Here is a 25461-nt window from a genome sequence, read left to right on the forward strand (position 1 = left end):
AGACAAGAGGTATATACAGTGAGTGTGAATTCTTTATCTGATCAGTTGGAAAAGTTCTGGCTTCCCCTCTTTTCAGCTGTGTGACATTCAGCAAGTCAGTTCACCTCTCTGAGTCTCAGTTCCCTCAGATATAAATTAAGCTTTGCTGTGACTATTAAGTTAGCACATATATATATACAGCACTTAGAACACTGTGTGACAACACATTGTGAGCACTTAGTAAGTATGAGATGTTATTTTTATATGAGAAAACAATTTGAGAGAAAATGAAAGAAATCAGAATTGTAAAAAGTTTATAAAAACTTTAATAACCTCATATAAAGTGGAAAATTGGTACAAAAATATTATATGAGGTCACTAATATAATACATATACATATATACAGACTAGCAAACAAGAGTATAAATGTTCTGTTATGGATTCAAGTGCATAATTTTTTATAGTAGTTATCTTTGGGTGGTAAGACTTTGGGTGGCTTTTTCTATTAATGCTTTAGTGAATTGTCCACATTCTATTTTAATCAAGCAGTGCCTGTATAGTCAGCACAAATAATAACTACTGTAGAAATTGGCTCTTCACTACTTTAAAAAATACTAAAGAAAATGAGTTTTTTTTAGTATTTAAAAAATACTAAAGAAAATAAATACGGTAGAAATTAGCTCTTCACTACTTTAAAAAATACGAAAGAAAATGAGATGCATTTTAGATTTCACTCTCCCCCAACCTGGCTGCTCAGTTGTTGTCATCCAGGTGAACCCCTGGCAGAATCTGCGGAGTCCGGATGTGACTAACACCTAGTGCATTCCTCAGACCCACCCAGCCAGAACTGGTGGATTTAGCCACGAGGGACTTTGGCACCGAGCTCAGACTTTCTGGTGGCATTGGGCAGTCACAACCTGAATCTTTGTCCAAATTCAACTACTTGATTAACTTCCATTTAAATAGAAGCTTACTTTTGAAAAGTTAGGTTTTCTTCCATTTTTTTTCTCCCACAGCTGTCTTGGCAACATCTGATTCCAGCCAGGGCAGGAAGTATCTGAGTCAGAGATGGGGTGAAACAGTTTTTCTGGTGCTGTTCCCAGCCCTCTGACAAGGACCGTCTCTCTGGAGCTTTCTGTCTGCTTCTACAAATAGCTTGTAGAGAGCCAGAGGATGTGTGTAACGGGATTCAACCAAAGCAGTCCTCCGGCCCACCCTTGACTGTATTTGAAAGAATGTGAGTCATCAGCATGGGTCCTGTCCTCTTCAGCATCCTTGATGAATTAGCAATTCCCAGAAAGCTACCCCTGAGGGAATGGGAAGAAAAAGAGACCAGAGCAAGGAGACTGAATTTGCGCCTACACCAGATGATTTTATAAGATGTGTTTAGATAAATATGGCACATTTCCACCCACCCACCATTAAAAAAAAAAAGAAGCAAAACTTTAGTGCTAGATTCTGAAGGCACATTTTGCTTCATTAATCTAAATAAGTACCTTAAATGCGAATTGTTGTCTTTTCTTCTCATTCTTTTTTCTTTTCCCTTTGTTGGGGTGGTAGCAGTTGGAAGTGTTTGAAATGGTCACACAAATACTTAGCCTCTCTCTTCTGTATTAAAAACGTAGGCAATTCCCTGTTTCTAGATGAAGAGGAGCTAAATGTGTATGTGGCTTGAAGAGAACTCACCATAAGATGAACCTAATACTTTTACCCCTGGCTCTCTTTTTAAGGATTTAGACTTGAGTTATCTGTGAGAGGTCATGAAGCAACTCAACAGATTTGAAGACTGTGACTGGGAAAAATTGTGTCTTGGTGAAAACAATATTGGCTACTGAATTTGCTGAACCAGTATCTAAATCTTAACTTTGGCATTTATGAACTGTGTGATGTGGAGATATTTCTTAACTTCTCTGCACCTCAATTTTCTACTTTATAGGAATGATTGTGGTGACACGACGGTTAGTTATAATGGGTTGAAGTGCCTTTCACGTGATAGATACTACACTATTTACCTCTATTGAACATACATAATCCTCTCGTATAGACATTAAAATTGCTGTAAATAAAAACAGTGAAAGTAAAATCTACAATGTGGTAGAGATAAGTTAATAATAGTCATAGTTAAATGTCTAGTGCTCAATTTTGTTTTTAGTAGAATGATATCAAGCGTACATTTAAGTGACCATGTGCTTAATGGTTTTAAATGCTATATACCTAACAGCTAGATTCACATCTCTCAAAGTGTGGATTGAGACCCATCTCAATAAGGATCACTGAAGATTCTTTCTAAAAGGCAGATTTCTAGGCCTATCTAATTCCTTCTTGGGTGTGGGGCCCTAAAATTTGCATTTTCCTGTGATTTGTATATACATTATAGTTTAAAAACACAAATTTGATGACGAAGATTTTTTAAAAATATTTTAACACAATTATTTAGTACAGCATTATCTGAAAGATAATCTAGTTTTATCTGACAGAGTATCATAATGTACTCTACTGATATTAATACACATTATATCATTATAATTATAATTTATTTTTGATGAAACTCATTGGAAGTCATGGATCAGAGTAATTAAAACCCTAGTTTCTGGCTTGGTGCCAATGCCAGCTGAACTGCCTACCAGCTATGAGACTTTGAGAGAATTTTAACCTTTCATTAAGTTCCATTTTCTCATCTAGTCTCCATAATAGTTTCTACCCTATAGGATTATTGAAAGGATTGCGTGAGATAACACATCTATGAGTTTTAGACTGTAAACATTAGAGGTTATTATCGAAAGACTTCATGATTATTATGTAGTTCAGAAAGACTCTGGTGGAGATTTGATGAGCATCTTTGAGAATTTTTTTGGCTTGAGGCAAAGAGAGGCAAATCTGGATGGTCCGCATTTTCTCCCCCTTTTAGTATTTTAGCAGAAGCTGGCTCAGCAGGTGCAAAATAGCTCAAAGAAAGAAAAAGCCGATTCTAGCTACTGGGCCTCACATAGTCCCTCCTTCTAGCAAGGTAATTTTTCCATAGTTATATAGTCACATAGATAGTCCCTGCACACACCCCCTACAAATATATAGAAAACTTTAGTTGTGGGAGGGGGTATAAACATAACCATTCTACTGGATCATTTGCCATGATGGATCTATTTTAGCTTTGTGTAACCTAAGCATACCTTTCTATGGGATGGGAGAACTTGGATTATATGTGCTTTATTGTTGCTCTATCTTTACAGTTTTCCATATAAAACCCTATTTTTACAATATCTATACTAAGTAGCACTAGAAGTCTGTGCTCATGACCCCTTTTCAAGATAGCTTTTTTTTTTTTGATAAAGGGAATTTTGGAGATTAATAAATTAGCATGCAGGAGGTGCAATCGAGAGAGTCCCTGGAGGTAGCATCTGTAGTACGGACTGAAGCATAGCAGGATGGGAACAGGGAGATGTGGAGCTGTGTGATGGTGTCAGAAGAGACCTCAAACCCCGTGGGAAGCTCTGAAGATGGGATTGCTCTTCCCCATCTTTGTAACCTTACCCGTACCAAGTCACTAAATAAGAGCCTTGCTAGGAAAAGGAATTAATCTTGAGCAAGGCACTCCCCATAGGGTTGACAGCTAACAATCTATTGCTGCTATCTGGCCCATCACTTGGTGAAATTAATAGGTCCTTCACTCCAAAAGGGAGACTTGGCTGGGGTATGACCAGATCCATCCTGCAGTCACATCTAGTCATGATATATTCTCTGAGATAGCTAGAGTGGATGTATTCATCCATTTTACTGATAAAGAGATTTAAAAAGTTCATTGACTTGCCTGAATGCTCACAGTTTATAAGTAGCAGAGCTGAAACTGAAACTTATCTCTTCTGATTTTCAGTTTCTATTTATACATTATCGTTTTAAAATTGCAAAGGTGGATGGAGATATAGTTATGACTATACATGTTTGTAAGTCTGAGTGTATTTTATGTCAATAAGTAAGATGCATTCATTTAACAAACATTTCCAAATTGCCTTCTATATACAAAGCACTAGAAGGAATGCTGGTAATATAGAGAAAGAAAGACACAGTTCCCGTTGTTTAAGAACTCCTGAATTAGTGAAAGAAAGAGATAAGTAAGCAACAATTATCACCTTACCAGGTAAGAGCTGTGATAGAGATAGATAGAGTGTGATAGAGTATGTAAAAAAGCACAAAATAGCCCCTGCCTTTCAGCCCAGGTTCTCCAGACACTGGTGATACTCAATCTGTGTTCGAAGCATTATAAGAGAAAGGCAGAAATAATCTGAGTAAAGTCTTGAATTTGCAAAACTACAAACAATCCAGTGTAACTACAGTATAGATGGTATTAAAGTGGTGAGAGATAAGGCTGAAGAATTGATCAGGTACTGGAGCTTGAAGGACAATGGGAGGTTTTCAATGCAGTTTGGAATTTCCTTTGAAGACATGAAGAGCCAACGAAGAAATGTTTGCTGTAGAGGGGCAAGATGATATCTGAGTTTTAGGAAGATCACCATGTGGAATGAACCAGAATGGGGGTGAGGCTGAAAGTCGATAAACCAAGTAAAAAAAAATGAAGCAATAATCGATATGAGACACAGCGGTGGCCTGAATTTCAACCTGCTAACTCATATTCACATGGGTTCTCCTTTTTATTAGGATGCATTAATTAAATTCCCTAGCAAAAGGCAGGGAATCAAGAGCGCTCTGGAGGAAATAGAGGAAAATTCCTCTTGGAAAGAAGAAAGGATGGTCAAAGTGAAAGATGTTTAGTTTCAATAACCTTTAAACTCATAGCCATGGAGGACTGTGTGGGTCCTCAGATCATTCAGAGGCCTTGGGTGGAGAAATGAGAATAAATGCACAGTATTACCTCTGAGTGATCACACATACACCCCATCAGTGCCATTTCCATGCTTCTGAGGTGTGGAATATGGAAAGCCATAGACATCTGCCCTCTCCCGTTTTATGTAGTTCTCCCAGGCAGGTGTATTCTGCTTGGGGTCCAGCTCACACGTAGGGAACTTTATTTGAATCTTCCTGGTGGAACATTCCTATGATGCAAATCCAAAATGTGCAAGGATGCAGTAGCATTTACTGAGTACCTCAGACATTCCAGTACGAGGCAATTTAATACATTTTGTCCCATTGAGCCCTTGCAAAAGTTCACCTATCATTATCATAAAGAAGCTGGCTCAGAGATGATGCCATGTGCCCAAAGAAATACAGCCAATCCATGCCAAGGTGGGGTTCCTCTGTTAGTCCGCACTGACCCCAATGGGCAGGCTCTGCACCGATGTCCAGGGCTGGATTGTAAGCTTATGTTGCTCCTGGAGTTACCCAATTCAATGTCAAGAAAACATAGGCTTTTTGAGCAGAAGCAGCAGCTATAAAATGCCTCAAGATGAGTAACAACAGGCAATCCACTTTATCTCTAGATTAGCATACGGGTTAAGAGTACAGGTTCTGGAGTTCGACAAACCTGGGTTCAAATAAAAGTTTCTGGACTTTTCACTTGAGAAAATGTATTTAACTCCAAGGCTCAGTTTTCTCACCTGTAGACTAGAATGACCACAGTGTTGCCTCACAGGATTATTTTGAGAAGTTAATGAGTAATTGACTTAAAACACTTGATAAAATGTCTGGCACATGGTAACTGCTTATGGAGGTGAACTAATACTAATACATATTACCTTTTCAATTACTTTTCATTTTTCTTATTCTACAATGAAAGAATCAGCTCATCGATGCTGTGAATTTACATCAAGAACTGATATGATTTTTTGATTAGATGAAATCATTATTTCTTTGAGAAAAATCACTTGCAAAGAAGTAACTTTTGTCTCCAATGCCTTTTCTCTCCTTTCCTTGCTCTTCTGTTTCTGTAATGAGGAACTGATGGGAGTTTTCCTGCTCAATTTATTTGGACTCTGTAATTCTCTTTATTGCCTTGCTTTGCCCAATAAACCTTATGAATTTTTTCTTTTTACATTTCCACTTCAGGGTGTTTGGTGCTGTGACGATGAAAAATAAAACCTGAGTTACAATATGATAGGGCAATAACCATAGAGAGTTGCTTTAATCTTCCTGAGCCTCAATTTCCTTTTAAGTTAAATGAGATCTATCCTACATATCTCACCACTGTAATGAGGGTCAAAAGATACAGTGGTGGTAAAATACATTATAAAGCTTAAAGTTCTGTAAAAAAATGTAAGATCTTTATTTTATTGCTGTTACACAGCAAGTAAAAACTTCAGATAAAAGTGGTCGTGCGCCTATTCTAAGTGCTAGCTCCTACAATAGGGTACTACTGAAGAGCATGTTTTGTCTGAAAGTGACATTACTTTAAAAAGGGTGAGAGAACGATTTCCTTAAAATTTGTGCCTATGTTTTACAGGAAAGGGAGGCAGAGGGCTGACAATGGTGAGGCTTGGAAACGTAATTGATGAAAGACCCGCATACAAGTGGTTTGGTTAGGCTTGTGTGTGTTTAATTATATACTCAAAAGAAGGAGGAGGCCAGGAGCGGTGGCTCATGCCTGTAATCCCACCACTTTGGGAGGCCGAGGCAGGCAGATCACCTGAGGTTGGGAGTGCGAGATCAGCCTGACCAACATGGAGAAACCCCGTCTCTATTAAAATACAAAATTAGCCAGGCGTGGTGGCACATGCCTGTAATCCCAGCTACTCCGGACGCTGAGACAGGGGAATCGCTTGAACTCGGGAGGCGGAGGTTGTGGTGAGCCGAGATTGTGCCATTGCACTCCAGCCTGGGCAACAAGAGTAAAAACTCCGTCTCAAAAAAAAAATAAATAAATAAAGAAGGAGGGACAGTATTGAGGTGGCCATGGGTTTTATCAGACCAACCCTTCCCAGCAACTGTCAGAAAAAAACAAACAGGAGATTGCATAGAAAGCCGTGGTGAATTCTGTAAAGAACGGGTTGCAGAAACTCCTGGAGCATCGACATTTTTCACCTCCTCTAGTAGATGCTACTCACTATCACCAGCCTCAGTTCCTTAATACTCACTCACTGTGTGACCTCGGGGAAGACAGTCTCTGAGCCTTACTCAGTTGTGTGCTGGTAACTGTTTTGAAAATATATGCACATATATACACATACGAGTTTATCATAGATTTTACTGATATAAAAGATGTGTAGCATACATTTTATAAATACAGTATACAATACTCTGTAGTATAAATTTCCTATAGCCGATAGTTAATCGCAGAATCGTTTCATTGATTTTTGCCTACTCTTACACCCACAGCTAAACTGTGGTTGGGATTGACTGAGTGATTGTAGTTCTGAAATGAATGTTTGTTGCTGTTTAATTTACATTTACAATAAGATAACAGTGAAACAACAAAGGCACATGTGAGAATTTCGCTTATTAGTGAAATAATATCACTAATCACTTAGAGACCTAAGTGATGTTGTTGCCAAATCAAATAATAATTTTTGAGTAATGAAAGAGTAGTTTCTGAAAGAATTTTTGTGCTATTCACAATCTAATAGCTGTGAACACGTTCCTTTTTTTTTTTTTTTTTGAGGCAAGGATGGGTCTTACTCTGTCGTCCAAGCTGGAGTGTAGTGTTATGATCACAGTTCACTGCAGCCTCGAATTCCTGGGCTCAAGCCAGCTTCCCGCCTCAGTCTCCCAAGTAGTTGGGACTGTAGGTGTGTGCCATCATGCCAAGCTAGTTTAAATTTTTTTTTGGAGCGACAGAGTCTCTCTATGTTCTTCAGGCTGGTCTCGAACTCCTGATTGCTTCAAGCAATCCTCCCGCCTTGGCCTTCCAAAGTGCTGTGATTACAAATATGAGACACTGCACCTGACCTCCTTCTCTTAAATTTATTCTGCCTCATAAACATTTTCTCCATAATTATCTTAGGTCTAGACAAACAACAAAATAATGAATTAAGCTGAGTTTACATCATTTGCTGATTTTGGAGGGGTAAAAATTCCCATTGTGGTCTATTTCAAGTGACAGTTTGTCCTACTGAATGTGAAGGTAGGGAGAGATGTACAGTATTACATCAATCTATAATCTTTGCACCATACAGTGATAATAACTATAAGTAAATAGGACAAAAATATTAGAAAAATGGAAATTGTTAAATTTTGAATATTGCCTTTGTTTTATTATAAAGTATTTAATAGTGAGTTTATATTCTGTGTTTTTAAAGTAATGGTTAAGTTCAGCAACCACTTCACAAGATTCCTAGAAATTAAAAATCAGTCATCATGATTTAGTGAAAGTTGACTTGATTTAGTGAAAGTTGACTCCAACACACTACTGGCCTTTAGTGTTCCTTATATTGTAAAGCGGATGACCAGATTTTGAAAATGTATGCAAAATGCTTGGTATACTCTCTCCAATTTTTAAATGGCATTTTTTCATTAATTAAGTGTACCTTTTTGTATCTTGATTTTTTAGCATTAACAAACCCCTTGTGAATTTCTCTGCCATGTAATACCTTGTTGGATTTGAAAGTGGCATACTGAAGTCTTTCCGAATATGAATGCTCAGACATCACATAAGAGATTTATGCTTACAGAAAATGTAGATTATTACACAATAAGTAAATCCACTTTTCTGGTCTCTGCAATACACATTTCTGCAGACATTAGAAGGCTCTGTCTTTAAAGAACAATCTCAAGAACATGCTTTTTATCCCCAGTTGCCTCATTTCATTTTTCCCATTAGCAGCAATTTAAAAATTCTTCCAGACTGCAGCTCTCATTGTACCTTTTTGCTTTACTGCAGAGTAGGTCTTTATTCTCTTTACTCTGAAGCTTTAATATTTGAAATTGGTCCCTAAATTAAAAAAGAACACTCATATGGATGATTATTTTAAAACTCAATCAAAAAGTTTTTTTCTTATTCTTTTTTGAGGGCAGTAGAAGAGTAATGGATAAATGTATAATCAACTCACATAAAATTCGACAAGTGGATATTTTATGACATTGCCTTCTGGGAATCCAAATAGCACACACTTTTTATCATAACAATTCAGTCCAATTCCGTGACCAAGGGAGAAGAGCACAGCACATTTAAGAACCAGTTGTAGGGACCTGACAGCGTCTTGCTGCCAACAGCAAAGCTGAAATGCAGAATCCCAGCCTGAAACAGGGACATGGGGCTTTATGAGTTCATACACATGGGGATTTTAATGGGAGCAGCTATTTGGACATCTTCTTTTTCTCTCCCATATGCTCAGTTGAAGAGCTGGAGAATGAGGTCGTATAAATTTACAATGTACCAAGTAGCTAAAATCACTAAGTCACCTATACACTTTGGCCATCACTTGTCTAAGGTAGTTTCTGGCTAAAAAGCCCTGGGAACATCCACTTTGGAGATTTTCAGCAGTCAGAACTGTTTGCAGCTTGTCTGATGAAACATTTGCCAATACAGATCCAAAGGCTATATTGGCAGAAGTGTAGTTAAATTTAGTACATTTCTAAATTGGAACACAACAGGTTTATCACAGCTAAACCCAACCTCAGAAATGAGGAATGAATTTGCTCCTTTATTTACCAGATTCTGTTCGATGTTGGCATTAAATAAGTAGAGGCAAGAACTAGCAGGCCTATGCAGCAAAAGACATGGATCGGAAAGCAACAAATTGAATTCAAGGGGCCCGTAAGAAAAATTGTGATAGGAATGCCAACTGTAACATGGGATGACGTTAAAAAGCAATGGAGGCCAGGCATGGTGGCTCATGCCTGTAATCCCAGCTTTGGGAGGCCAAGGTGGGCAGATCACCTGATGTAAGGAGTTCGAGACCAGCCTGGCCAATGTGGCGAAACCCCACCTCTACTAAAAAACAAAAATCAGCCAGGCTTGGTGGTGCCCGCCTGTAGTCCCAGCTACTTGGGAGGCTGAAGATGGAGAATCGCTTGAACCCGGGAGGTGGAGGCTTCAGTGAGCCAAGATCCCACCACTGCACTTCAGCTTGGGTGACAGAGCGAGACTCTGTCTCAACAAAAAAAGAAAAAAAGCAATGGAAGAAGCAGATAAGAATGCAGGCCTCTTGGTTCCAGTAGAAGTTATCCCACTTTAAAATGGCAGTCATTACTGAATTTGAAAATCGAACCTTAGAGCCACACCAAAGACAGGAATCAAAAATCAAGTTTTTTCTAGTCCTGTGAAAAATGACATTGATACTTTAAGAGGAATCATGTTGAAACTGTAGATTGCTTTGGGCAGTATGGCCATTTTAATGTTATTGATTCTTCCAATCCGTGAGTGTGGAATGTTTTTCCATTTGTTTGTGTCATCTACTATATCTTTTAGCAGTGCTCTTCTTGTAGAGATCTTTTACCTTGGTTAAATGCATTCCTAGGTATTTTATTCTGTTTGTGGCTATTTTAAATAGGATTGCATTTTCTTTTTGTTTGGCTCTCAGATTGAATATAATTGGTGTATAGACATGCTACTGATTTTTGTACATTGATTTTGTATCTTGAAATTTTACCAAAGTTGTTCAACAGTTTCTGGAGCCTGGAACTCATGGCTGATGGCTGATTGGTGAAGGCTTTAGGGTTTTCTAGGTATAGATTTATATCATCTGCAAATTAACCAAAATAGCATAGTAGTGGTACAAAAACAGACACACAGACCAATGAAGGAGAATAGAAAACCCAGAAATAAAGCCACATACCTACAGCCATCTGATCTTCAAAAAAGTCAACATGCTCTCTATTCAATTAATAGTGCCGGGATAGCTGGCCAGCCATATGCAGAAGAATAAAACTGGACCCCTACCTTTCAACATATGCAAAATTAACTCTAGATTAATTAAAAATTTAAACTACAAGAATCCTAGAAGAAAACCTAGGAAACACCATCCTGGACATCAGCCTTGGGAAATAATTTATGACTAAGTCCTCAAAAGCAATTACAACAAAAACAAAAATTGACAAGTGGGACTCAATTAAAGTAAATAGCTTTTGCACACAAAAGAAACTTTTAACAGAGGAAACAAAACCTACAGAAGAGGAGAAAATTTTTGCAAATGTTGCTTCTGACAAAGATCTAATATCCAGACTCTATAAGGAACTTAAACAATGAACAAGCAAAAAATAAATAACTCCATCAAAAAATGGGCAAAAGACATGAATAGACACTTCTCAAAATAAGTCATGGCTGGGCGGAATGGCTCACTCCTGTAATCTCAGCACTTTGGGAGGCTGAGGCAGGCAGATTATGAGGTCAGGAGATCGAGACCATCCTGGCTAACACGGTGAAACCCTGTCTCTACTAAACATACAAAAAAAAAAAATAGCCAGGCATGGTGGCGGGTACCTGTAGTCCCAGCTACTTGGTAGGCTGAGAGAGAATGGCGTGAACCTGGGAGGTGGAGCTTGCAGTGAGCTGAGATCACGCCACTGCACTCCAGCCTGGGCAACAGAACGAGACTCCCTCTCAAAAAAAAAAAGTCATACAAGTGGCCAGAAAACATAAAAAAAAGTTTCACATCACTAATTATCAGAGAAACACAAATCATAACCACCATGAAGTATCATCTCACACCAGTCAGAATGGCTACTATTAAAAAGTCAACAAACAGCAGGCTTGTGAGGCTGCAGAGAAAAGTTAACACTTACACTGCTGGTGGAAATGTAAATTAATTCAGCCACTGTGGAAAGCAGTTTGGAGATTTCTCAAGGAACTTAAAACAGAACTACCATTGAACCCAGCAATCCTATTACTGGGTACATATTGAAAAGAAAACAAATTATTCTACCAAAAAGAAATATGCACTTGTATGTTCATTACAGCACTATTAACAATAGCGAAGTCATGAAGTCAACCTAGGTGACTGGATAAAGCACATGTAGCACATATACACCACGAAACACTACACAGCCATAAAAAAGAATAAAACCATGTCCCTTGCAGCAACGTGGATGCATCAGGAGGCCATTATCCTAAGAGAATTAGTGGAGAAAGAGAAAAGCAAGGCCCACATGTTCTCACTTGTAAGTGACAACTAAATATTGGGTACTAATGGACATAAAGATGGGAACAATAGAAACTGGGAACTACTGGAGGTGAGAGGGAGAGAAAGAAAAGGTTTTAAAACTATTAGGTACTCTGCTAAGTGACAGGAGCATTCAGACCCCAAACGTCAGCATCACACAATATATTCAGACAACAAACCTGCACATGTACCCCCATATCTAAAATAAAATTTGAAAGAAATAATTGAATTAGTCCTGAAATAAATAATTGAAAAGTCCTGAATTATAACAGGACAATCAGTTTCCATGTCCCATTTACATTTTGCAGTTCAGTGTCTGCAGAGTTACTTTATTTACCCATCTGATGTCCTTGAATGGGACCACAGGCCTGTGCAGAAGAAAGGAGGGTGAACTGATATCTATTTCAGAGGACAGGCTCATGGTGCACAATGTATGGCCAGTCAGCAGAAGCCTCAGGTTTTCCCAAGAGGCACCACTGCAGCCAAAGGCCATCTGAGAAAATCTTCCAGGAGGAGCTTTTTCTCCTGGATGTCCAGAACCTTGCATAAGAAATCAGACAGGAGGTGTAGTTCAAGCTGAACGGCAGCAAGCACAATGGAAAGTGAGGGGAGCTGGTTTGTTTTCATGGGAAGTGTCTATAATGTAATAGAAATTGTCTATAGGGTAATAGATTTCAAACTTTTTTCTCCTGCCCTCTGCCACCTTTAAGAATGTGGAATCTTATTCAGGATTCAATTATCTTTTCATAGATCTTAATAGAGCAGAATGATTTGAAACCCTGGTTGCCCACTGTGTTCCTCACCTACCTGGGCTTTCCAGAGTATTTTTGCAGCAATCTGGGGATCCTGGAGATACAAGGTGAAAACTGCAGAGCTGGATGATCTCTAAATTTTGTTACATCATAAGTATTCATGATTTCATGAAGGTCACATGGGGAAGCCAAGACTCCAGTTGAGTCTTCCGATTGCCCTCAAACTGGCTCCTTCATTCCTCACTGCCTCCAGCCATGTGTCCACCCACAGCAGTAAAGTCAGTTAAGGCCAAGTTTCCACTCTAAGGAGACACATCACTGAACCTCACAGCCTTGCTTTGGTTTAGGGGAAATGACCTTAGCTTTGGGCTCTGGGTCCAGATTTATAAATGGAAGCTGAGAGTTGGCCCTTTGGGGAGACCTAACAAAACACTCTTCACTTTAGCATTGTTCAATATCTAGTCATCTGAAAAGCTCTGTCCACATCTCTATTTTTTATGGCACTCCCTCTTGTTTACTTTGTTTCAATCACTATGGTCTTCCTTCACTCCCTAAAACTAGAACACCTTTGCATCACAAGGCCTTTGCATATGTTGTTCCTGCTGCGTGCAACGCTCTTTCCTTCGCTCTTTACCAGGTTAACATCTACTTCTTGATTCAAACTTCAGCTCAATTGTTCCTCTCCCAGGAGATACTTCTCTGACCTTTTTGTCCACATGGAACCAGTCTATTGCTCATGCTTACAGTGAAAGGCAGCTCTCATTCACGGCCCTTAAGCCAATTGTGAATTACAACTAGCAAACTTACCATGGCAAATAATCTGTCTGATTATTTGATAAATATTTACTTTTCTTTCTAGACCAGGGATTGGAAAACTACAGCCTCGGGTCAAATCCAGCTCACCATCTGTTTTTGCAAAATTAAGTGTTACTGGAACATAGCCACGTTAACTCATTTGCATATTGTTCATAGCTGCTTTCAAACTGTAACAGCAGCGTTAAGTAGTTGCAACTACCCACAAAACTAAAATACCTGGCTCTTTAGAGAAAAGCTTTGCCAACACTTGCTCAAGACCATAAGCTTCTTAAAAACAGGAAATATGACCATATTGCTCATCATTTTGTCCCTCTGCAGCTAACCCAGTTCCTGACATATATTCCTGGCTCAATAAATATATTTTTAATGAATGAATCAATGAGTGATTCACAAACACATTAGTTATATATGTGGAATATAGTCAGAATTACACAGTAGAAAATTGCATCAACAATATAGGAAAGAAAGCCCTGTTTTTGAATGGCATTTTTATTTTTTAAATATTCATCATTATCAAAATAAAAAATGAGAAATAGAAAATGTATTGGTGAATGATTTAATATTCAATGATATTAGAGTTGGACAAATCAAAATAACAACTAATCTTGTGTAGAATTAAAACATAAAATCGTGATCAACCATCCAAAGCAAGTGTTTCCATGCAACTAATATCCTCAAATTGCCCGCCAACAATTCAGCCTTTTTAAATGAGGCATGTAACTAATAGATTCTATTTTTTAATACTATTACAAAATATGACTTGTTTCTGGTTGATTTAAAAATATTTTATTTGTTGCACAAATGGCCTAAAATATATATAAAACAATCATATTGCAAATTTTGCTGTTCTGTGAGAAGGCATGCATTTTTTTCTCTAGGGACAAAAAATACAGTATAAATTGCCTCCTTGGTAGATAATTTCTAGCTTTTGACTATAAATTGATACATTAAATACACACAGAGAGACATATATTTAGAGGGTATTATTTTGCTTCATTTTTGAACTTAGTTTAAACATTTATTTTTTGCTGATTTTGTAGAACAATAATCAATGCACAGATTGGGGGCCGGGATGGGGTGGGGAGGCTTTGATGGTATATTGACAGTTTCCTGCTTGGCGACATCCTCAGCCTTTCACAAGGCCACAAGTAATTTACGATGGCAGTAAAGACCTGAATATTTTTCTGTATTCAAGGTAGCTGCTTGCTTCCAGAAGAAACATAGCCCTGCTTTTGAATGTGATCCACGTAGTAGATGTGGAAGACAGCCCTTAGAAAGAGAGGCCATTAGATCAGGAAGCAGCTGTCTGGCAGTCCCTGTTCATATTCAGCAGCCATTCCTGAGACGTGACTGTCACTGCTAAGCAATATCCCAGGGCCTTGTTCATTTGGCACACTAGACAAAGCCAGTCTTGGCTCGGTATATCTCAAAAGTCATGTCTGTACCATAGCAGATTAGTGCACAGGCTTATCTCAATTCAAAAGCTGCTTCTGCCACTGAGTAACTGCTTGGGGCAAGTGCCTGGACCTGGCTGTGCCACAGTTTCTTCATCTGTGCAGGTAGAGGAAACAAAGCAACCTGTAAAGAAAATGGTTGGAACCATCTCAGGCGCACAGTAAGCACTCAATAAAGGAGCTATCATTATTAGCTTTTTTTAGATCAGACATACATTTTATTTATTTATTTATTTATTTTTGAGACAGAGTCTCACTCTGTTGCCAGGCTGGAGTGCAGTGGCATGATCTCAGCTCACTGCAACCTCTGCCTCCCAGGTTCAAGCAATTCTCCTGCCTCAGTCTCCTGAGTAGCTGGGATTACAGGTGCCCGCCACCACGCCCAGCTAATTTTTGTATTTTTGGTAGAAACGGGGTTTCACCATGTTGGTCAGGCTGGTTTCGAACCCCTGACCTCGTGATCCACTCACCTCGGCCTCCCAAAGTGCTGGGATTATAGGCGTGAGCCACTGCGCCCGGCAAATTTTATTTATTTTTTAAAAAATTTTTGGGGTACATAGTAGGTGTATATATTAATGGGGTACATGAGATGTTTTGATACAGGCATGCAATGTGAAATAAGCACATCATGGAGAATGGGGTATCCATCCCCTCAAGCATTTATCCTTTGTGTTACAAACAATCCTATTATGCCATTTGTTATTTTAAAATGTACAATGAAGTTATTATTGACTTTAGTCATCTTATTCTGCTATCAAATAGTGGGTCTTATTAATTATTTCTATTTTTTTTTTGTATCCATTAACCATCCCGACCTTCCCCCATCCCCCCACTATCCTTCTCAAGCTCTGCTAACCATCCTTCTACCTCTAGGTCCATGAGTTCAATTAATTTGATTTTTAGGTGCCTCAAATAAGTGAGAACATGTGATGTGTGTCTTTCCCTGCCTGGCTTATTTCTCTTAATATAATGACCTTCCAGTTCCACCATGTTGTTGCAAATCACTGAATCTTATTCTTTTTTATGGGTGAGTAATACTCCATTGTGTATATGTACTGCATTTTCTTTATCCATTCTTCTGTTGATGGACACTTAGGTTGCTTCCAAATCTTAGCTATCGTAAACAGTGCTGCAACAAACATATGAGTGCAGATATCTCTTTGATACACTGATTTCCTTTCTTTGGGATATATACCCAGCAGTGGGATTGCTAGATTTCATGGTAGCTCAATTTTTAGTTTTTTGAGGAACCTCCAAACTCTTCTCCATAGTGGTTGTACTAATTTACATTCCCGTCAACAGTATATGAGGGTTCCCTTTTCTCCATACCCTTGCCAGCATTTGTTATTGTCAACCTTTTGTGTATAAACCATTTTAACAGGGTGAGATGATATCTCATTGTAGTTTTCATTTGCAATTCTCTGATGATCAATGATATTGAGCACATTTTCATATATCTGCCATTTGTATGTCTTCTTTTGAGAAACGTCTATTCAAATCTTTTGCCCATATTTTGATCAAATTATTAGATCTTTTTTCTGTAAAGTTGTTTGAGCTGTTTATATATTCCAGTTAGCTTTTAAAACAGAATTAAATAGGTTGGACGCAGTGGCTCACGCCTGTAATCCCAGTGGGAGGCCAAGGCAGGCGGATCATGAGGTCAGGTGATAGAGACCATCCCAGCTAACACGGTGAAACCCTGTCTCTACTAAAAATACAAAAATTTAGCCAGGCGTGGTGGCAGGTGCCTGTAGTCCCAGCTACTCGGTAGGCTGAGGCGGGAGAATGGCATGAACCCAGGAGGCGGAGCTTGCAGTGAGCAAACATGGTTTCTGTTCAGAAATTGGATTGCCAAAACTTGTTTTAATGTGAAATCCTTTCTCCTCCTACAGCTCCTTCTTTCTTCTACCATTTCTCTTTCTCCTTCGTTGCCTCCTCTGCTTACAGCCAGAATCCATATACTGTTCCAGGATGCACTCCAGCCTGGGCGACACAGTGAGACTCCGTCTCAAAAAACAACAACAACAACAACAACAAAACAGAATTAAATAGTTTGAGTTCCTTATATATTTATTGTTAGCTTTTAAATAGAATTTCTGAGACCACCTTCTTTCCTAACTGAGAAAGCTTATGAGGACAGATGTCTTTTCCCATGAGGTTGGGCTTTACATTCATATTTGTGCTTATTCATGTTCTAATTCATAAGTTTCATCTAATTACTCAGCATGATTAAATAATTGTTCAGCCTCAGGTTATTCTAAGAACTCAATGATGCTCAACTACTCTCCGGCAAGATCTTTGGTACAAAAACGTTTCCATGGTTCAGCTTTCGTGCTGAACCATAGATAGAATGTTCCTCTTCCCTTTACTATAAAAAGGGAAAGAGAAATAACATTTCTTGACCACCTAGCTATATGCCAGATGTTGGGTTAACTGATTGCACTTTGCTAATGTGATTCATGAAGTTCTCATGATAACCAAACAAAGCAAGGGTTGAAATCTCTCTTTGAAATATGAATGAACTGAGGTTTAGGAAGATAAGATATTTTTCTAAGTACTACAATGGGGCAGAATTCAAACCCTGGTCTATCCTCCCTCTGCTTGTTATTCATGTATATGAGAAGCTAATGATTTATCATGAATTTTCCCTGTTTCACAACATAAGGTTCTTGCAAGCAGGGGCAGGACATGTTTAGTTTGCCTAGAAACTTAACTTGATTGCTGTCTCCAGTTGCCTTATTGGGTATCCCAGAATATTCAATTCATTCTTAGGCCAGAGACAGACCTGCAGGTGACTTTAAATAGCAAACATGGTTTCTGTTCAGAAATTGGATTGCCAAAACTTGTTTTAATGTGAAATCCTTTCTCCTCCTACAGCTCCTTCTTTCTTCTACCATTTCTCTTTCTCCTTCATTGCCTCCTCTGCTTACAGCAGAATCCATATCATGTTCCAAGATGCCTGTTCCAAACTCCTGTCACTAAAAGTTTAGGTAAGAAGGCCATCCTCCTCAACCCATTGGCTCTGGGATGGGGTGCAGGGAGAGGCGCTGACAGATTCCACAGCCATCTCTAAAAATCCTCTTTCAAAATTGTCTCTCTTTAACTTCTTCAATGATTATATATCCTCAAACTGGACCAGGGGAGTCTGTTTGGGGAGTCCAAGAGTTGTGAAACTAGTTCTAGTTCATTTGTTTTGGAAATCTGCAACCTCCAGTGAGTGTGCAATGTCTACTGTACTTCGACACCCAGTGAAGAAATCAATTTTAACATCATGTCAACACGTGTAACCCACTTGCAGTTTTGTCATTTGCTTTGACCCTTGTATTTGGAGACCCAGAGTTTTCCCTAAGTCCTGTTCTCATTGGAACTTTCAGGTTTTCTTCATCATGGGTTGGGGAGCCACGGGGAAGTCTAGCAGGGGCCTCCATGCCTGAGTTCATGAATAGAGCTTGTTCCAAAGACCAAGTGTTTGCATGCAAGGATAAAGATACTTTAGACTTAAAGGAAAATGTGTGTCTTAGATTGATTTCCAGACTGGGCCCCCAAGTTTAAGTAGATGGCCAGATGGATAGGAAGGCTTCTAATAAAACAATATGACAACTGTACAAAAGAGGAATGGCATTACCCTGTGCATAAAGAACTAAGTATGCACACCCCTGTGTCTCTATGCATCTGTTTGTTGCACTACAACAAATAATCAGAAGACATTGGGGTGGAGAACCATGAAGGGTCAAAATTCCTCAAATACCTGAAGAGTGGAGCAGCAGCAGGAACCCCTTAATTCCTGAGCAGACAAGCTGGCATTTGAACTGTATCCTGGGGCCCCCCAAGAGGCTGTTGATAAAATCAGAAGAAGGGAAAATGATTACAAGAAAGGTTAGCATCCATAGAACTTGGGAGAGACCTATTGGAACTCCCTGAACAATCTGGGAGGAATCCAAGGGCATCCAGGGTTCCTTCTGTCCTACAAGTAGGGGCTGATCTAGGATAGTAATTGGGACACCACTATGCTATGTCTGGCAGGACCAGGACGCCTGGATAAATAAGAGGTAGACCCATATGCCATTCGCCACCTTCCTCTAAACCTTCTCAAGTCCAATTCACTCCTGCTTCCAGGACTCTCTTTGTGGCAGAGAGAACAGGGAACAACAGCCCACCAAGAAGGCCCAGAGCCCCCATTCTTTCAGCCTTTGCACCCCAAGGAACCTGGAGGACACACCCCTTCTACCATCCCTGGTTGCTTGCATAAGAGTCTGACCTCAGCTAATGATGGTTCTTCTAATCTATAAGGACCTGAGGGAGGACCTCCAGTGGACAAGGGCCACTCTTTGAGACAATGGTCAAAGGAAAAAGAATAAATAATTGCACTTTCTGAGGTGGGTTTGTCCTGGTGGGTTTAAGCCCACACGAACCTCCAAACTGAGACCGATTCACCTGGTTACAAAATCATGATAATTCCTACTTCAACATGGCCGTGAGCCACATTCCACTTTATTCTGCAGGTTTGGTGTGTTCCGATTTGGCCCAAACCTGCAGGTTAAGTGAATGTTGTTGTTAGGAGTTAAACAGAGTCAGAGATTGGAATCCCAAGGCTGATGGAGGCCGAAGCTACCATCAGTCCCTCCCAATTAAGGCCACCTTTTCTGATGGCTTAGAATTCAAATCATGGAGGCTTCTAACAAAAAGGATCTATTTTTTGTCCAAGGTTGCTTAGAGCTTTTCTTATTCACACCTTCATCTAACATATGAGGATACAATTTAGGGGGATAAATTGGTTCATCCACTCTAACAGAGAAGGTTAGGGACAGAGCCACAAGTCCAACACTCCTGGAAACACTGAGCCCACCTTACCACCCTCCAAGGAATAGTACCCGGTACAAAAAGCAAAGGCTTCAGCTACGGTTCCTAAACGGGACTCTGCAAGAACCACGGGTTTCCCAATGGAGTTTCCCACAGTTCATTTAAAGCCAGGAAGAAAAACTCAGCAGAAACAACTTAAAAACAAAGAATGCCCACTCCAAAGCCTCCGAGCCCCAATGCTGAGGCATGCTTACAGCTTTTAAGGCATCAAAGCAAAACAAAAACATTTCACAACCTCCGTGTTTGAGAGCTACTATTCAGCAAGTCCTGCTGCTTCTCATCTCCAATGTCTAAATCTGTGGGATTTGCACTGATTAAACGTGGGTGGCTCAGAGCATTCTTCTCCGTGGCAGGCTGTTGCACTTCGTGCAGCTCAGCTCAAAGAGACACTTCCACGTTTAGCTTACATTTTCCCTTCCCTAATTTGTTTTATTACTCCCAGACTCATTTCTTGATACCTGATACTCTGTCCACTTAAGTGTTTCCTGTCATTAGCCAGAGCCCCGGGAACTTTCATCACTTTCTCCAGAGCAACGGGGAGTTCGTGTCTCTCCTTCCAATTATTGCTGCGAGTTTGAGGATGTCATCTTTTGCCCTTTTCAGAAGCAGAACTTTCTGCAAAGGACAAGACATTTGTAACAGGATGTCTGGTGCAGAAAAAAAAAACTCATGGGGGATCAGAGTAAAGTGACTTGTGGATGGGGGTGAACATCACCAGGATGGCAGTGCTTTCCCTCTGTACCCCTTTCTGTGATTAATGGATATACTCTGTGGACCGATGAGGTGAATCCCAAAGGTCAGCCTAAAGTGACCTTTTTTTTGGTCATAGCTTAAAGCAAGTTTTATTTAACAAATAGTATAAAAATATGCTTTAGTTAAAGCCCTTTCTTTTCTGCCTGATTAAGACAGAAAACATCACATTTCCGATCACCTTATTTTCTTAGGTACTTAAATTGTTTTCTTTTTTCTTCCTAACAATAGGCATGGCTCAGCCTGTTCCTGTCCCTGAGGGACTCTTAAAGCAACTAGAAAATTATAATTTAAGAATAATCTAATTCAAACTGTAGTCATTACACTCGGCTTAAATAAGGATCTTGCCATCATTACGTGTTATAATTATGTCACCACATGCTATATAATTCCAATTAGATGATGATTACATGCCATATATTAACATTAATTGTGTAACTAGACATAACCATATGTTTATACGTGGATTTAATTACCTTCTTTAAAAATCCTATTGAAGAAGATGTATGTGACACATTGTTAAAAGAGGAAAAGTAGCAAGGAAAAACTTGTTCAAGTAAATATATAAAATCAATCTTATGGAGGAAATGTAAATAATTGAAATAGGCTTTTGAATTAGCATTTGTGTGATTACCCTGGCTTCGTGCTTTTGTTTGTAAAAATCATATAATAATATTATGAAAGTTCAAAAGATTCAGGTAGATCGGCCGTAAGCTCATCGCCAGAACCCAATTCCTTTCCAGGTCCAGCTCATATCCATATACACATGTGAGTGCCTGCGGTTTTAACAACTCACAAAATGTTAATTCTGCATTTTCATACAACTTGTCATAAATGATTCTTTTATTATGTATTGCCTCATGTCCATCATGCACGCTATTAACAGCAGTATGGTGTATTGATTGAGAAAGCACTGATACCAAAATAAGACACCCTGGCCAGCTGGGCGCAGTGGCTCACACCTGTAATCTCAGCATGTTGGGAGGGCAAGGCGGGTAGATCACCTGAGGTCAGGAGTTCGAGACCAGCCTGGCTAACATGGCGAAACCCTGTCTCTACTAAAAATACAAAAATTAGCTGGGCATGTTGGTGGGCACCTGTAATCCCAGCTACTTGGGAGGCCGAGGCAGGAGAATTACTTGAACCTGGGAGGTGGAGGTTGCAATGAGCCGAGATCGTGCCATTGCACTCCAGCTTGGGCAACAAGAGCAAAACTCTGTCTCAAAGGGGAAAAAAAAGACTCCTTGGCTTGGTGGCCTTGATTAATGGACTTAACTTGTTTGTGCCTCAATAGTCCCATCTGTTAAATGGCAATACTGAGCACCTACCTCATAAGGTTACTGTGAAAATGAAAAATGTTATTACATGCAAAATGCTTAGAAAAATGATGCAAAGGAGAAGAAATTCAGTAAAGGTTAAGAAGGGTTGTGGTGGTGGATGTCTCTAGCCAGTTGAGAACCATCATTTACTTGATTCATTTCCTATTTGATGGCAACATTAATATCTCCAAATTCTGATATTGTCAGTAAGGCTTGGGTACATATTTTTGTGCACATAAATTTCTCTTTCTTTGAATTTCTCCCGGCAAATTATCTGTTGAACATCAGAATACATCCATGTAAATCTCTTTTAATGTCCCCTTCCCAGGACATTGCCCAGTTTTTAAAAATAATCAGCTCAGCATAGAAAAACAATGGAAAGAAATTTAAATGTTTACTGCTTTATTTTTAAAAATATTTCCGATAAGCAGCAAAAAACATAACATCTTCTTTGTGCAAACCTCTATTTCTCCCTCCTCATGCACACCCCCACCCCCACCGTAACCTCAAAGTCTCCTTCCCCGTTAAAGCCCTTCTTCTCATTGCCCATACAATTCAGTCCACTGAAGCTTGCATTATCACCTCCTGCCTTCTTACCAATAACTTTCTGATCTTTCTAAGTTTAGCAATTACCTTGTTTGCATCTAATATGAGCGCAGGAGATTATCTACCAAAGGCTCATGGGAGGGGGTCACAGGAGGGATGCGAGGAGGCTGAGAAGCAAAGGGGTATTCTTCTTAATGCAGGGTGAAAGAGAACAGGAGCGTTAATAAATCTGTCATGTATCTATCTATCTATCTATCTATCTATCTATCTATCTATCTATCTATCCCTGCCTATATATCCATATATCTATACGTATACCTATATCTGTCTATCTTCTATCTATCCCTACCTATATATATCTATATCCATATATCTATACCTATACCTATAATATCTATCTATCTATCTATCTATCTATCTATCTATCTATCTATCCCTGCCTATATATATCCATATATCTATACATATACCTATATCTGTCTATCTTCTATCTATCTATCCCTACCTATATATATCTATATCCATATATCTATACCTATACCTATAATATCTATCTATCTATCTATCCATCTATCTATCTATCTATCTATCTATCTATCTATCTATCTATCCCTGCCTATATATATCCATATATCTATACATATACCTATATCTGTCTATCTTCTATCTATCTATCCCTACCTATATATATCTATATCCATATATCTATACCTATACCTATAATATCTATCTATCTATCTATCTATCTATCTATCTATCTATCTATCTATCTATCTATCCCTGCCTATATATATCCATATATCTATACGTATACCTATATCTGTCTATCTTCTATCTATCTATCCCTACCTATATATATCTATATCCATATATCTATACCTATACCTATAATATCTATCTATCTATCTATCTATCTATCTATCTATCTATCCCTGCCTATATATCCATATATCTATACGTATACCTATATCTGTCTATCTTCTATCTATCTATCCCTACCTATATATATCTACATCCATATATCTATACCTATACCTATAACATCTATCTATCTATCTATCTATCTATCTATCTATCTATCTATCTATCTATCCCTGCCTATATATCCATATATCTATACGTATACCTATATCTGTCTATCTTCTATCTATCTATCCCTACCTATATATATCTATATCCATATATCTATACCTATACCTATAATATCTATCTATCTATCTATCTATCTGTCTGTCTTTCTATCATTATCTATTCATCCATCCCTACCTCATATATCTATATCCATTTATCTATACCTATACCTGTATCTATCTATCTTCTATCTATCCATCCCTACTTATATATATCTATATCCATATATCTATACCTATACCTATATCTGTCTATCTATATCTATCTATCTATCTACCCATCTATCCCTACCTACATGTATCTATATCCATATATCTATGCCTATACCTATATCTATCATCTATCTATCTATCTCTACCTATATATATCTATATCCATATATCTATACCTATACCTATATCCATCTATCTGTCTATCATCTATCTATCTATCATCTATCTGTTCATCCATCCCTACCTTCATATATCTATATTCATATATCTATACCTATACCTATATCTATCTTCTATCTATCTATCTATCCATCCCTACCTATATATATCTATATCCATATATCTATACCTATACCTATATCTATCTATCTATCTCTATCTATCTATCCATCCCTACCTACATATATCTATATCTGTATATCTATGCCTATACCTCTATCTATTATCTATCTATCCACCGCTAACTATATACATCTATATCCATATATCTATACCTATATCAATCAATCAATCTATCTATTCATCCTGTTCATCCATCCCTATCTACATATATCTATATCCATATATCTATACCTACACCTTTATCTATCCATCTGTCATATCTATGTATTCATCCATCCCTATCTACATATATGTATACCTCTATCTATCTATCTGTCTATCTCTCTATCTAATCTATCTCTGTCAGATTGCTATGACAGCTTTATTGCTGTTTTTATGTATTCTAAATTGTTTTCCTAAAGTCTTATACCAAGTGTCCAAATTACTAAAAACACTGAGCAAGTCAGTACAGCACAATCCATGCTAGCTACAAAGGGCATTGTTTAGTGGTCATCAGGCATAGGGTGCAAGTTCTTAGAGAATCTTTCTAAGTATCATATTGATTTCTATTCTCTGCTCTCTTCTTTGGGCTTTTCAGAGCAGAATCATCTCACTTGTCCTTGAAGGGATGAAGAGAGTTTAAGATGGAAAGTTCAGCTCATGTGCTTTTATAGTAAGATGTATGCGAGGTTCACTCATGCAACCCACTGTGCCATTGGTAAGTGCAGGAATGGACATGCAGGACTTTCATAGCTCAGATATGCTCAGGAGCAAGTCATGAAGCACAATTGACTAGTAGGAAACAAAAGGGAAAGGGGATGGTATCAGTAGAATGAGAGACGGGGAAAATACCAACTCCAAGGGATGACTCTTCTAGGGAGCTAAGCTATTCAGTAGAGCATGCACTGAGCCCAGATACAGTTTGGGACACTGTTGGTGAAGACCTTGGCCAATGGGTAGCATTGCGCTGTCAAACCACATACAAGGCCTGTGGGTAAAGGGAGAATCTAGCAAGGGATAGATGGATGTCGAGCTCTAGACAAACCAGGCACAGTTTAGAGTAAACCTCTAGTAACAAGAAGGAATTAAAATTTCTGGCATGGAAAAGTTTACATTCTAGTGAAATAGATAGACATAAAGCAAACATAAATAAATATAAGTAAACTAAAGAGTAGTTCTAAATGTTATGAAGAAAAGACATAAGAGTAGTTCCGTAGAACTTTCTGCAATAACGGAAATGTTCTATATCTGTGCTTTCCAATCTGGTAGCTAATAGCTGCAAGAGGCTGTTGAGCACTTAAAATGTAGCTTAGTGTGACAGAATAATTTTTTATGTTATT

The 25461-nt window shown here is 38.6% G+C and overlaps 1 long non-coding RNA gene across 1 annotated transcript in view; it reads right to left on the reverse strand.

The window, feature by feature from the left end:
- Positions 1-25461, reverse strand: part of LOC134760224 (uncharacterized) — a 205092-nt gene that overhangs the window by 23345 nt on the left and 156286 nt on the right. The window contains exons 7-8 of the long non-coding RNA XR_010137252.1: positions 20301-20457; positions 18731-18816 (exon numbers count right to left, since the gene is read on the reverse strand). This is a non-coding gene — a long non-coding RNA (uncharacterized LOC134760224). The remainder of the gene's footprint in view (positions 1-18730; positions 18817-20300; positions 20458-25461) is intronic.

This window comes from Pongo abelii, chromosome 16, assembly GCF_028885655.2.
Source record: "Pongo abelii isolate AG06213 chromosome 16, NHGRI_mPonAbe1-v2.0_pri, whole genome shotgun sequence".
In the NCBI taxonomy this organism is placed as follows: Eukaryota; Metazoa; Chordata; class Mammalia; order Primates; family Hominidae; genus Pongo; species Pongo abelii.